The sequence below is a fragment of the Ovis canadensis genome, chromosome 19 (assembly GCF_042477335.2).
Source record: "Ovis canadensis isolate MfBH-ARS-UI-01 breed Bighorn chromosome 19, ARS-UI_OviCan_v2, whole genome shotgun sequence".
Lineage (NCBI taxonomy): Eukaryota > Metazoa > Chordata > Mammalia > Artiodactyla > Bovidae > Ovis > Ovis canadensis.
In genome coordinates this window covers 16,189,838-16,203,770 of record NC_091263.1, presented here as the reverse complement: position 1 = coordinate 16,203,770, position 13,933 = coordinate 16,189,838, and the positions used below count along the sequence as shown (strand labels likewise).

Sequence of the window (13,933 nt, the reverse complement as noted above, 5' to 3'; positions counted from 1 at the left end):
CCATTTGTGTACTTCAACATGTTTACTTTGTATCACAGTATCTTCAAATGTAGCAGGTTATCCTAATGTTATATAAATTTTTGCAAGTGAGAAACTTAGTTTTTTCCCCCACAGTTGTAATTTCTCAATCATAAAATGAGCTTTTTAGGTTAGAAGGATGTTAGCTTTCCCCTGTCCTCTTCACTCACTAACACTAGCTACTCTAGTGGTTTGCCCACTACAAGTAGGAAGAAATAGCTAAATCAGTGTTCTGGAAATATTTGTGATCGTGACCTTCCATTAGTAAATTCTTTTGATAGCACTGCCAATATATGTAATGTTGTCGTTATTGTTGTTCAGTAACTGTCATGTCTGACTTTTTGTGAATCCATGGACTATAGCATGTCAGGTTCTTCTGTCCTCTACTATCTCCTAGGTTTGCTCAAATTCATGTCCATTGAGTCAGTGATGGTATTAATATATAACCATCACTAGTAATTGCCCTCCACTCTTCCCCAGTAGTGTATTGGATACTTTCCAACCTGGGGGGGTCTCATCTTCCAGCATCATATCTTTTTGCCTTTTCATACTGTCCAGCTGGAGTGGATTTAATTTCCTTCTCCAGTGGGCAGCATTTTGTTTGTCCGAACTCTTCTGTATGACCCATCCATCTTGGTGACTCCTAGCCTCATAGTTTCATTCAGTTATGCCAGCACCTTTGCCATGATAAGGCTGTGATCCGTGAAGGGGCAATATATGTATGCTTATTTATAAATGGCTGAGTGCCAAAGAATTGATGCTTTTGAACTGATACACATTTCACTGTATAATTATTCTATAGTACATGACATCAACAGAAATAACATGCAAAGGGGTGCGTTAATATTCAAGATAGAGATTTCGATATTTCCCGCTCCTCCCCTGCCCAGTGAATTGCCTTAGGCAACCAACTTAGGAGATCCTCTCCTAAATTTTACTGATGTGAAAGACATTTGTGCGTGCCTGCATGCGTGTGTGCCAAGTTTTGTCAGTTGTGTTCAGCTCTTTGCAACCTTTGGATCGAGCCTGCCAATCTCCTCTGTCCATGGATCCTCCAGGCAAGAAAACTGGAATGGGTTGCCATGCCCTCCTTCAGGGGATTTTCCTGACCCAGGAATTGAGCCTGTGTTTCCCTACATTGGCAGGAGGGTTCTTTACCACTAGCACAACCTGGGAAACCTGAAAGAGATTTGACAACGTTTTAAAGCTGAGTCTCTTAGTTTGGGAAGAATCTGATTCCTCGTGAAGGCAATTTCAAATGTAGGCTTTTACCATAACCACATCCTCAATAACAACAATTAGATTCACTGTCCAGATTTTTTTTTTTTTTGGTTAGAGCATGCTACATTAGTTTTAAAAAATCCCCAAACAGAAGCTCTATCAAAATCTTCGGTGCAAACTTACTTGGTAGTATTTCAAGACAATGCTTTTTGATATATATGATAAGGTCAAATTGTGACACTTCATCTTGGATACACATTTAATTCACTTAATCTAGAAGTCAATTATAATTTTGTTTATCATAAGCTGTTTACTTTTTTCTTTTTCTGAATTGTACTTGTGTTTCCTTAAGAATCTTTTTTCAGGACTTCCTTGGTGGCTCAGACAGTAAAGCATCTGCCTGTGATGTGGGACCCCCGGGTTCAATCCCTGGGTTGGGAAGATCTCCTGGAGAAGGAAATGGCAACCCACTCCAGTTTTCTTGCCTGGAAAATCCCATGGATGGAGGAGCCTGGTAGGCTACAGTTCATGGGATAGCAAAGAGTTGGAACGACTGAACGACTTCACTTCTTCTTTAAAAATTTTTACTGTTTAATGTTTGTATGCTTGTAGATATTTTAACTTATAAATTAATAAGGATTATTATAAATTGTGTGTTTGAATTTCATACCAAACAGTGTGTGTGTATATATATATATAAAAATACTATTAAACAGATGTTTAATAGTTTAATAGATCTATTTAGTCTTTCTAAAGGTGATTTTTCAGACCATATTTTCTGAGTCTAGCCAATGCTACATCCCATTTTCTTACATTTAAATACATTGAGGTTAATCTTTTATTGTAGCAGTCTGATTTATTTTCTGTCTAAACTTATTTCAAGTAATTCTTATATTTATTTTCTTTAACCAGTACCACACATCAAAATGGTTTACAAAATAAGATAGTGCTAAAAATCTTATAAAGAAAAACCTATCCCTATGCAACCCTCAGTTCCATTTCCTTAAAACAACCACTTTTCATTGTTTTTTAGCTTTATTTTCTGGTATTTGGTTTTCCATTGACTTCCCTGGTGGCTCAGCCAATAATTTGCCTGCAATGCCAGAGACCTGGGTTGGATCCCTGGGTTGGGAAGATTCCCTGGAGGGAGGGCATGGCAACCCATTCCAGTATTCTTGGGCTTCCTTGGTGGCTCAGACAGTAAAAAAATCCACCTGTAATATGGGAGATGTGGGTTTGATCCCTGCGTTGGAAAGATCCCCTGGAGAAAAAAATGGCTACCCACTCCAGTATTCTTGCCTGGAAAATCCCATGGACAGAGGAACCTGGCGGGCTACAGTTCATGGGGTACAAAGAGTCAGATATGACTGAGTGACTATCAGTATGATAGTTGAGGATTCAATTTTCTTGTTTTCTCTTCTTCCCCACCTGCCATCCTGCAATATATTTATAGCACAGTGTTAAAGTGAAAGTCGCTCAGTTGTGTCTGATTCTTTGTGACCCCATGGACTGTAGCCCACCAGGCTCCTCTGTCCATGGAATTCTCCAAGCAAGAATACTGGAGTGGTTTACCATTCCCTTCTCCAATTTATGGCACAACTGGGGGTTAAATCAGTATTTAGTACTTACATTATTACTACTGTGTAACTATTGTTCAATGTTGATTACTTCTCCTTCCTTATAGGCCTTTGTTTTTTCTTAGAGTTAATAATTGCCTTCTTTTTTTGTTTTTAAATTTTCCTAGTTTTCTGTGTACTTTCATTTCTTCTTCCCAGATCTTCTAAAAGGAATATAAAAGTCCTCTTTGTCTATTTTCCACATGGTCAGACAAGACAGTTACTCTCAGTTTTTTTTCTGTTGGATACTCATTTTCTGTAGTTGTCTGTTGTAACATAGACTGAGTTTGACTTTAGGTCTGTTACACAGCTGTTGTCCTGGAACTTTCATGGTCTTCTTCTTCTTCTTCTTCTTTTTTTTTAAATTTGGCTATGCTGTACAGCTTGTGAGATCTGTTTCCTGACCAGGGATTGAACGTGGGCCACTGCGCCGAACCCTAACCACTAGACCACCAGGGAACTCCCTGCTCCTTTTCTGGTTGGAGCCTCTATTTCCTACATCCTCTGGACTTCTCTTACTTTTATAACTCCCTTATTTTGCCAAAGTGTATCTTCTAGTACTTTACTAAGAAAGGGTGCTTTGGAAATTATCATTTTTATTTTTTAAAAATTTCTAATTAAAAACTTTTGGAGTTATAAGTGACATATACATTCTTTTAGTTTCAGGTGAACAACATAATGATTTGGTATTTGTATACATTATAAAATGATCATCACAATAAGCCAAGTTAACACCCATCATGTTACATAGTTAATTTTTTTCTTTTGTGTTGAGAACCTTTTAAGATCTACTCTCTTCAGTTCAGTTCAGTTCAGTCGCTCAGTCGTGTCCGACTCTTTGCGACCCCATGAATCGCAGCACGCCAGGCCTCCCTGTCCATCACCAACTCCCGGAGTTCACTCAGACTCATGTCCATCGAGTCCGTGTTGCCATCCAGCCTCCTCATCCTCTGTCGTCCCCTTCTCCTCCTGCCCCCAATCCCTCCCAGCATCAGAGTCTTTTCCAATGAGTCAACTCTTCGCATGAGGTGGCCAAAGTACTGGAGTTTCGGCTTTAGCATCATTCCTTCCAAAGAAATCCCAGGCTTGATCTCCTTCAGAATGGACTGGTTGGATCTCCTTGCAGTCCAAGGGACTCTCAAGAGTCTTCTCCAACACCACAGTTCAAAAGCATCAGTTCTTCAGCGCTCAGCCTTCTTCACAGTCCAACTCTCACATCCATACATGACCACAGGAAAAACCATAGCTTTGACTAGACGGACCTTAGTCGGCAAAGTAATGTCTCTGCTTTTGAATATGCTATCTAGGTTGGTCATAACTTTTCTTCCAAGGAGTAAGCGTCTTTTAATTTCATGGCTGCAGTCACCATCTGCAGTGATTTTGGAGCCCCCCAAAATAAAGTCTGACACTGTTTTCACTGTTTCCCCATCTATTTCCTTAGCAACTTTCAAATATGCAATATAGCATTATTAACTATAGTCACTATGCTGTATATGACATCCCCAGGACTTATTTATGTTAGAACTGGAAGTTTGTATTTTTACCTCCTTCACCCATTTCTCCCACTCCCTATCCTCTGCATTTGGCAACCACCAGTCTGTTCTATGTATCTATGAGCTTGATTTGTTTTTGTTTTTTACAGTCCACATGTAAGTGAGATTATGCAGTATGTCTTTCTCTGTCTGACTTATTTCACTTAGTATAATGCCCTCAAGGTCCATCCATGTTATTGAAAATGGCAAGATTTCAGTCTTTTTTATGACTGAATTGTATGTGGATGTACATATGTATGTGTGTGTATGTATATATGAATAAAGTGTATGTATATATTTATGAGGGCTTCCCAGGTGGCGCTAGTGGTAAAGAACCCATTTGCCAATGCAGGAAACGTAAGAGACTTGGGTTTGATCCCTGGGTCAGGAAGATCCCCTGGAGGAGGGCATGGCAACTCTCGTCAGTATTCTTGCCTGGGGAATCCCATGGACAGAGGAGCCTAGTGGGTTACATTCCATAGGGTTGTAAAGAGTCACACACAACTGAAGTGACTGAGCATGCACATGCATGTACTTATGAATAAATATATGTAGATCTAGATACATATACACACATATACACTAGGCTGGTCACCAACCTAGTACCAGGAGAAATATCAATAACCTCAGATATGCAGATGACACCACTCTATGGCAGAAAGTGAAGAAGAACTAAAGAGCCTCTTGATGAAAGTGAAAGAGGAGAGTAAAAAAGTTGGCTTAAACCTCAACATTCAGAAAAATAAGATCAAGGCATCTGGTCCCATCACTTCATGGGAAATAGATGGGGAAACAGTGGAAACAGTAGCTGACTTTATTTTGGGGGGGGCTCCAAAATCACTGCAGATGGTGATTGCAGCCAGGAAATTAAAAGATGTTTACTCCTTGGAAGGAAAGTTATGACCAACCTAGACAGCAAATTAAAAAGCAGAGATATTACTTTTCCAACAAAGGTCCGTCAAGGTTATGGTTTGTCCAGTAGTCATGTATGGATGTGAAAATTGGACTGTGAAGAAAGCTGAGTGCTGAAGAACTGATGCTTTTGAATTGTGGTGTTGGAGAAGACTCTTGAGAGTCCCTTGGACTGCAAGGAGACCCAACAAGTCCATCCTAAAGGAGGTCAGTCCTGGGTGTTTATTGGAAGTACTGATGTTGAAGCTGAAAATCCAATACTTTGGCCGCCTGATGCGAAGAACTGACTCATTGGTAAAGCCTCTGATGCTGGGAAAGATTGAAGGCAGGAGGAGAAGGGGACAACAGAGGATGAGATGGTTGGATGGCATCACCGACTCAATGGACATGCGTTTGGGTAAACTCCAGGAGTTGGTGATGGACAGGGAGGCCTGGCGTGCTGCGGTTCATGGGATCGCAAAGAGTCAGACACAACTGAGTGAATGAACTGAACTGAACTGAGTCATCCCAGGCCATAAAACAATTGACAAGAATTTTGAAGAAAGGCAGATTTCCATACAAATATATAGCGTTCATTAACATAGATTAGGAGAACAATGTATGAATATAACATACTGGTTTGTCAAGTCAGTTCTGAGCCTTTAGGTGGAACCAACTTGAAGACAGAGTCTAGGGTAAATACATAGTACATTAACATAGCTTAAGACAAACATTTCCATAAGAAAAATGCATTGGTTAGCTCAAGGTTTGAGAAAAGTTCTGGTGGAACCAGGTGTCATGGCAACACAGAATTTTAAGAGAAACCTCTTTTTAAATTTGTATAGAGAAGGGGAAAAAAATGACACGTTTGTTTCCTCCTGTTGCTGAAGAGAGAGATAAAAAAAAAATGTCTGACACTTGCAGCTTATTTCCTCCATTTGGAGACCCCTGTCCTTCCTGCCTGCTATCCTCTGAAAGCCCTTTCTGAAAAACCAGATTATATACCGTCTTTTATGCCTGGTAGGAGTTTGGTCTTTATTCTTAGTATCTATCAGAAGCCTTTGAGGAATTTTAACCTCTAGGTAGTGATACTGGTTTAGGTTTTTCAAAGATTGTAGTGCTGGTTTGGAGAATTATGTTTTGGAGGGTAGTAATGAATGTGGGGAGTCTGCTTAGAAAGTATAGTTCAGTATAGTTCAGGAGAGTTCATGGTGGCCTGAACGAGGTGATAGTGATTGTATTAATTATCCATTGTTGTGTAACCAGTTACCACAAAACTTAGTGGCTTAAGACAACACACATTTATTTTCTCAACATTTCTAGGGACAGGAATCCAGCAGCAGCCTTGCTGAATGGTTCTGGCTCAGGGTCTCTCATGAGGTTTCAGACAGGCTGTGAGCCAAGGCTGCATCATTGGAAGTCTTGACTTGGCCTGGGAAAGAAAGTGAAAGTCACTCACTTGTATCTGACTCTTTGCGACCCATGGACTGTAGCCTGCCAGACTCCTCTGTCCATGGAATTCTCCAGGCATTTCTATTGGAGTGGGTAGCTGCTCCCTTTACAGGGGATCTTCCTGACCCAGGAATCAAACTGGGGTCTCCTGCTTTGCAGGCAGATTCTTTACCAGCTGAGCTACCAAGGAAGCTACTTGGCCTGGGAGTCCACTTTGAAGAAGCCTCACTCATATGACTGGCATTTAGTTCTGACTTTTAGCTGGAACTTGGTCTCTCATTCACCAGGACCTCTTCTCTCTGTGGCCCTTCAGCAGAATAGTCTGGACTGTTTTACATAAGTTAGATAAATATTTCTTAACTATAACATCAAAATCATTACATATAAAAGAAAAAATTCATTGAGTTTCACTGAAGTTTAAAACTTACTGTCTATGAAAGATATTACTAATAGAATGAAAAGACAAGTTGCAGACTGGGAGAAAATATATGTAGGTCATCTACTTAAAGAATTTGTGTCAATAATACAAGCAATAAGAAAGCTCAATAATAAGAAAACAAACAATCCAATGGAAAAAAAGAACCAAATTTTGAACAAGAACTGCAGCAAAGAAGATACAGAAGATGATGGAGGAATAGGACAGGGAGACCACTTTCTCTCCCACAAATTCATTGAAAGAACATTTGAATGCTGAGTAAATTCCACAAAACAGCTTCTGAACACAGGCAGAGGACACCAGGCACCCAGAAAGGCAGCCCACTGTCTTTGAAAGGAGGTAGGACAAAATATAGAAGATAAAAAGACAGACAAAAGAGTTCGGGGTGGAGATATGTCCCCAGGAGGGAGTCATAAAGAAGAGAATTTTCGAAACACCAGGAAACCCTCTCATTGATGGGTCTGTGGGGAGCTTTGGAATCTCAGAGGGCAACATAACTGGGAGGAAAAATAAATAAATAAATAAATAAACCCCACAGATTGCATGCCTAATGGCAGTTCCCAGCGGAGAAGTAGCCCAGACGCTTGCATCCACCACCAGCATGTGGGGGCTGAACAGGGAGGCTCAGCCATTGCTCAGGGTAAGGACCAGGCCTGAATGCTCTGAGGGCAATCTGAGGGAGCTAACATGAGATAGAAACCCAAACTGTGGGATAGCCAGAGAGAGAGAGAAAAGAAAAAGAGAGAGAGAGAGAGAGAGAACTTTCCCATGAAAAGCCCTAACCTAAGACACTGCTGGCCTGCTCATAGAACAAAGGACTGAGCAAATACCAGATGAGAGCTAGCCAGAAGTGGAGAGGCCCATCCCCCGCTGGAGGCAGGGGGCAGACGGGGGGCAGACGGGTGGCAGCCAGGGCCAGAAAGGGGCAAACTTGGCCCCAGGGATGGCATCCTCCACCAAACTGCAAGTGGCTCCCAGTTGCCAACCAAGACTTCCTGTGATCCTGGGTGGATGATATCCACTGGGAGGGTTGCAGCCAGAGATCAGCTGCCCAGAAGAGATGCATGGTGCATCTGAGATGGCACACCCAGGAAACCGAGCGGCTGGGACCGGGGAGGTGATAAGACGCACCACACCTGGGGAAAGTGCACTCGTCAAGCACCTGGTTGCCTGAGCTGCTTGGACCTGGGAAGGGCACAAAATGCAGGCCGAACCGAGTCTGCGCCTTTTGGAGTACCCAAGAACTTGACCCTGAGCAGCTTAGATCTGGGAAGTGCATGCAACCCAGGGCGTGCTTTAGACAGTTCCTCTGCAGAGCAACTCGAAGCCTGAACAGTGTATACTGGGAAAGCACACAAGCTGTGAGTGGGGGCAAACCCAGTGTGGCTGAGACACTGCGAGCACTCCCCACATATGCCAATGATATTTGTTTGCAGTGTCCTCCCTCCCCACAGCACGACTGAACAAGTGAGCCGAAATAAGTGACCACCTTCACCCCCTTGTGTCAGGGTGGAAATTAGACATTGAAGAGACCAGCAAACAGAATAAGCTGAAACAAACAGAGGGAATCACTTTGGAAGTGACAGGTGCAACAGATTAAAATCCTGTAGATAGCACCGACTACATTGGAAGGGGCCTATAGATCTGGAGAAGTAAAGCTGGAACAAGGAGCTATCTAAAACTGAACTGACCTCACACTGCCTGCAACAGCTCCAGAGAAATTCCTAGATATATTTCTACTATTATTATTTTAAAAAAATTTAATATTTAGTTTTAAGTCCTCTATTACTCCTTTCATTTTCATAACCTACTATTACCTTGCAAAAAAAAAAGACCCTATTTTTAAAGCAAACTTCATATATATATTTTATAATCTTTGTGATTTTGTTTTGCTTGTTTTTTTTTAAATATTGTAATTTTGAGAGTCTAACTTCTACTCTAGATTTTTAATCTTTGCTTTTTGGTATTTGTTATCAATCTTGTACCTTTAAGAATCCAATCTTCAGTACGAATTTTTACTTAGGAGTGTGATTACTGGCTTGATTGCCCTCTCCCCCTTTTGACTCTCCTTTTTCTCCCCTAGGTCACCTCTATCTCCTCCCTCCCCCTTCTCTTCTCTACCCAACTCTGTGCATCTGTTTGTGTGTTCCAGGCTGTGGAGAACACTTAGGGAACTGATTGCTGGCTAGATTTGTCTCTCTCTTTTTGACCCCGCCTCATCTCCTCCTGGTCACCTCTATCTCCTTCCTCCCTCTTCTCTTCTCTATGCAACTCCTTGAACCTCTCTGGGTTTTCCAGGCTGTGGAGAGCACACAGAGATTTGATTACTGGCTAGATTGCTCTCTCCCCTTTTGATTCCCCCTCTTCTCCTCCTGGTCACCTCTATCTCCCTCCTCCCTCTTCTCTTCTCCGTGTAACTCAGTGAACCTTTCTGGGTGTTTCTCATTGTGGAGAATCTTTTCTCCATTAACCTAGATGTTTTGTCATCCGTGCTGTATGGATGGAGAAGTCTTGAGGCTACTGTAAGAATAAGACTGAAAACCAGAGGCAGGAGGCTTAAGTCCCAAACCCGAGAACACCAGAGAACTCCTGACCCCAGGGAACATTAATTGATAAGAGCTCATCCAAAAGCCTCCATACCTACACTGAAACCAAGCTCCACCCAAGAGCCAACAAGTTCCAGAGCAATATCATGTAAATACCATGTAAATTCTCCAGCAATGCAGGAACATAGCCCTGAGCTTTAATATACAGGCTGCCCAAAGTCACAGCAAACCCATAGACATCTCAAAACTTACTACTGGACACTTCATTGCACTCCAGAGAGAAAAAGTTCAGCTCCACCCACCAGAACACTGATGCAAGTTTCCCTAACCAGGAAACCTTGAGAAGCCATTCGTCCAACCCCACCCACAGGGAGGAACCTCCACAATAAAGAGGAACCACAAACTGCCAGAATACAGAAAGGGCACCCCAAACACAGCAATTTAAACAAGATGAAAAGGCAGAGAAATACTCAGCAGGTAAAGGAACATGATAAATGCCCACCAAACCAAACAAAAGAGGACATAGGGAGTCTACCTGAAAAGGAATTCAGAATAATGATAGTAAAAATGATCCAAAATCCTGAAAACAAAATGGAGTTACATATAAATCGCCTGGAGACAAGGATTGAGAAGATGCAAGAAATGTTTAACAAGGACCTAGAAGAAATAAAAAAGAGTCAATAAATAGTGAATAATGTAATAAATGAGATAAAAAAACACTCTGGAGGGAACAAATAACTGAAGCAGAAGATAGGATAAGTGAGGTAGAAGATAGAATGGTGGAAATAAATGAAGCAGAAAGGAAAAAAGAAAAAAGAATTAAAAGGAATGAGGAAAACCTCAGAGACCTCTGGGACAATGTCAAACACTCCAACATTCGAATCATAGGAGTCCCAGAAGAAGAAGACAAAAAGAAAGGCCACGAGAAAATACTTAAGGAGATAATAGTTGAAAACTTCCCTAAAATGGGGAAGGAAATAGTCACCCAAGTCCAAGAATCCCAGAGAGTCGCGAACAGGATAAACCCAAGGTGAAACACCCCAAGACACATATTAATCAAATCAACAAAGATCAAACACAAAAAACAAATATAAAAACAGCAAGGGAAAAACAGCAAAGAACACACAGGGGATTCCCATAAGGATAACAGCTGATCTTTCAACAGAAACTCTTCAGGCCATAAGGGATTGGCAGGACATACTTAAAGTGATGAAACAGAAAAATCTACAACCAAGATTACTGTACCCGGTAAGAATCTCATTCAAATATGATGGAGAAATCAAAAGCTTTACAGACAAGCAAAAGCTGAGAGAATTCAGCACCACCAAACTAGCTCTCCAACAAATGCTAAAGGATATTCTCTAGACAAGAAATACAGAAAATGTGTATAAACTTGAACCCCAAAACAATTGGCAATGGGATAATACTTATCAATAATTAGCTTAAATGTAAATGGGTTGAATGCCCCAACCAAAAGACAAAGACTGGCTGAATGGATACAAAAACAAGACCCCTACATATGCTGTCTACAAGAGACCCACCTCAAAACAAGGGACACACACAGACTGAAAGTGAAGGGCTGAAAAAAGATATTTCACACAAATGGAGACCAAAAGAAACCAGGAGTAGCAATACTCATATCAGATAAAATAGACTTTGAAATAAAGGCTGTGAAAAGAGACAAAGAAGGACACTACATAATGATCAAAGGATCACTTGAAGAAGAGAATATAACAATTATAAATATATATGCACCCAACATAGGAGCACTGAAATATGTAAGACAAATGCTAACAAGAATGAAAGGGGAAATTAACAATAACACAGTAATAGTGGGATACTTTAATACCACACTCACATCTATGGATAGATCAACTAAACAGAAAATTACCAAGGAAACACAAGCTTTAAATGATACAATGGACCAGTTAGGCTTAATTGATATCTATAGGACATTTCACCCCCCAAACAATGATTTTCACCTTTTTCTCAAGCACACACAGAACCTTCTCCAGGATAGATCACATTCTGGGCCATAAATCTAGCTTTGGTAAATTCAAAAAAATTGAAATCATTCCAAGCATCTTATCTGATCACAATGCAGTAAGATTAGATCTCAAGTACAGGAAAAAAAAACTATTAAAAAATCCAACATATGGAGGCTGAACAACACGCTTCTGAGTAACCAAGAAATCACAGAAGAAATAAAAAAGAAACCAAAATATGCATAGAAATGAATGAAAATGAAAACACAACACCACCAAACCTATGGGACATTGTAAAAGCAGTGCTAAGGGCAAGGTTCATAGCAATACAGGCATACCTCAAGAAACAAGAAAAAAGTCAACTAAATAACCTAACTCTACACCTAAAGCAACTATAAAAGGAAATGAAGAATCCCAGGGCGAGTAGAAGGAAAGAAATTATAAAAAATTAGGGCAGAAATAAATGCAAAAGAAACAAAAGAGGCCATAGCAAAAATCAACAAAACTAAAACCTGGTTCTTTGAAAAGATAAATAAATTGACAAACCAGACTCATCAAGAAACAAAGGGAGAAGAATCAAATCAACAAAATTAGAAATGAAAATGGAGAAATCACAACAGACAACACAGAAATACAAAGGATCATAAGAGACTACTATCAGCAACTATATACCAATAAATGGACAACTTGGAAGAAATGGACAAATTCTTAGAAAAGTATAACTTTCCAAAACTGAACCAGGAAGAAATAGAAAATCTTAACAGACCCATCACAAGCATGGAAATCGAAACTAACTAGAAATATTCCAGCAAACAAAAGCCCAGTACCAGATGGCTTCACAGCTGAATTCTAGCAAAAATTCAGAGAAGCAATAGTACCTATCCTACTCAAACTCTTCCGGAAAATTGCAGAGGAGGATAAACTTCCAAACTCATTCTATGAGGCCATCATCACCCTAATACCAAAACCAGACAAAGATGCCACAAAAGAGGAAAACTACAGGCCAATATCACTGATGAACATAGATGCAAAAATCCTTAACAAAATCCTAGCAAACAGAATCCAGCAACATACTAAAAAGATCATACATCACTGACCAAGTGGGCTTTATCCCAGGGATGCAAGGATTCTTTAATATCTGCAAATCAATCAATGTAATACACAACATTAACAAATTGAAAGATAAAAACCATATGATTATCTCAATAGATGCAGAGAAAGCCTTTGACAAAATTCAACATCCATTTATGATAAAAACTCTTCAGAAAGAAGGAATAGAAGGAACATCCCTCAACATAATAAAAGTTATGTAATAAAATTCACAGCAAACATTATCATCAATGGTGACAAATTGAAAGCATTTCCCCTAACGTCAGGAACATGACAAGGGTGCCCAGTCTCACCACTACTATTCAATATAGTTTTGGAAGTTTTAGCCACAGCAATCAGAGAAGAAAGAGAAATAAAAGGAATCCAGATTAGAAAAGAACTAAAACTCTCACTGTTTGCAGATGACATGATCCTCTACATAGAAAACCCTAAAGACTCCACCAGAAAACTACTAGTGCTAATCAATGAATATAGTAAAGTTGCAGGATATAAAATCAACACACAGAAATCCTTTGCACTCCTATACACTAACGATGAGAAAAAAGGAAAGAGAAATTAAGGAAACGATCCCATTCACCATTGCAATGAAAAGAATAAAATACTTAGGAATATATCTACCTAAAGAAACAAAAGTCCTATATATAGAAAACTATAAAACACTGATGAAAGAAATCAAAGAGGACAGAAATAGATGGAGAAATATACCATGTTCATGGAATGGAAGAATCAATATAGTGAAAATGAGTATACCACCTAAAGCAATCTATAGATTCAGTGCAATCCCTATCAAGCTACCAACAGTATTTTTCAGAGAACTAGAACAAATAATTTCACAACTTGTATGGAAATACAAAAAACCTCAAATAGCCAAAGCAATCTTGAGAAAGAAGAATGCAACTGGAAGAATCAACGCGCCTGACTTCAGGCTCTACTACAAAGCTACAGTCATCAAGACAGTATGGTACTGGCACAAAGACAGAAATATAGATCAATGGAACAAAATAGAAAACCCAGAGAAAAATCCACACACCTATGGACACCTTATCTTTGACAAAGGAGGCAAAAATATACAATGGAGAAAAGGCAATCTCTTCAACAAGTGCTGCTGGGAAAACTGGTCAACCAC

General features: G+C 40.0%; 1 protein-coding gene across 4 annotated transcripts in view; it reads left to right on the top strand.

The window, feature by feature from the left end:
• The window catches only part of NEK10 (NIMA related kinase 10), a 278,135-nt gene that overhangs the window by 110,470 nt on the left and 153,732 nt on the right, over positions 1–13,933 (top strand). The gene's annotated exons all lie outside the window — the stretch shown is intronic.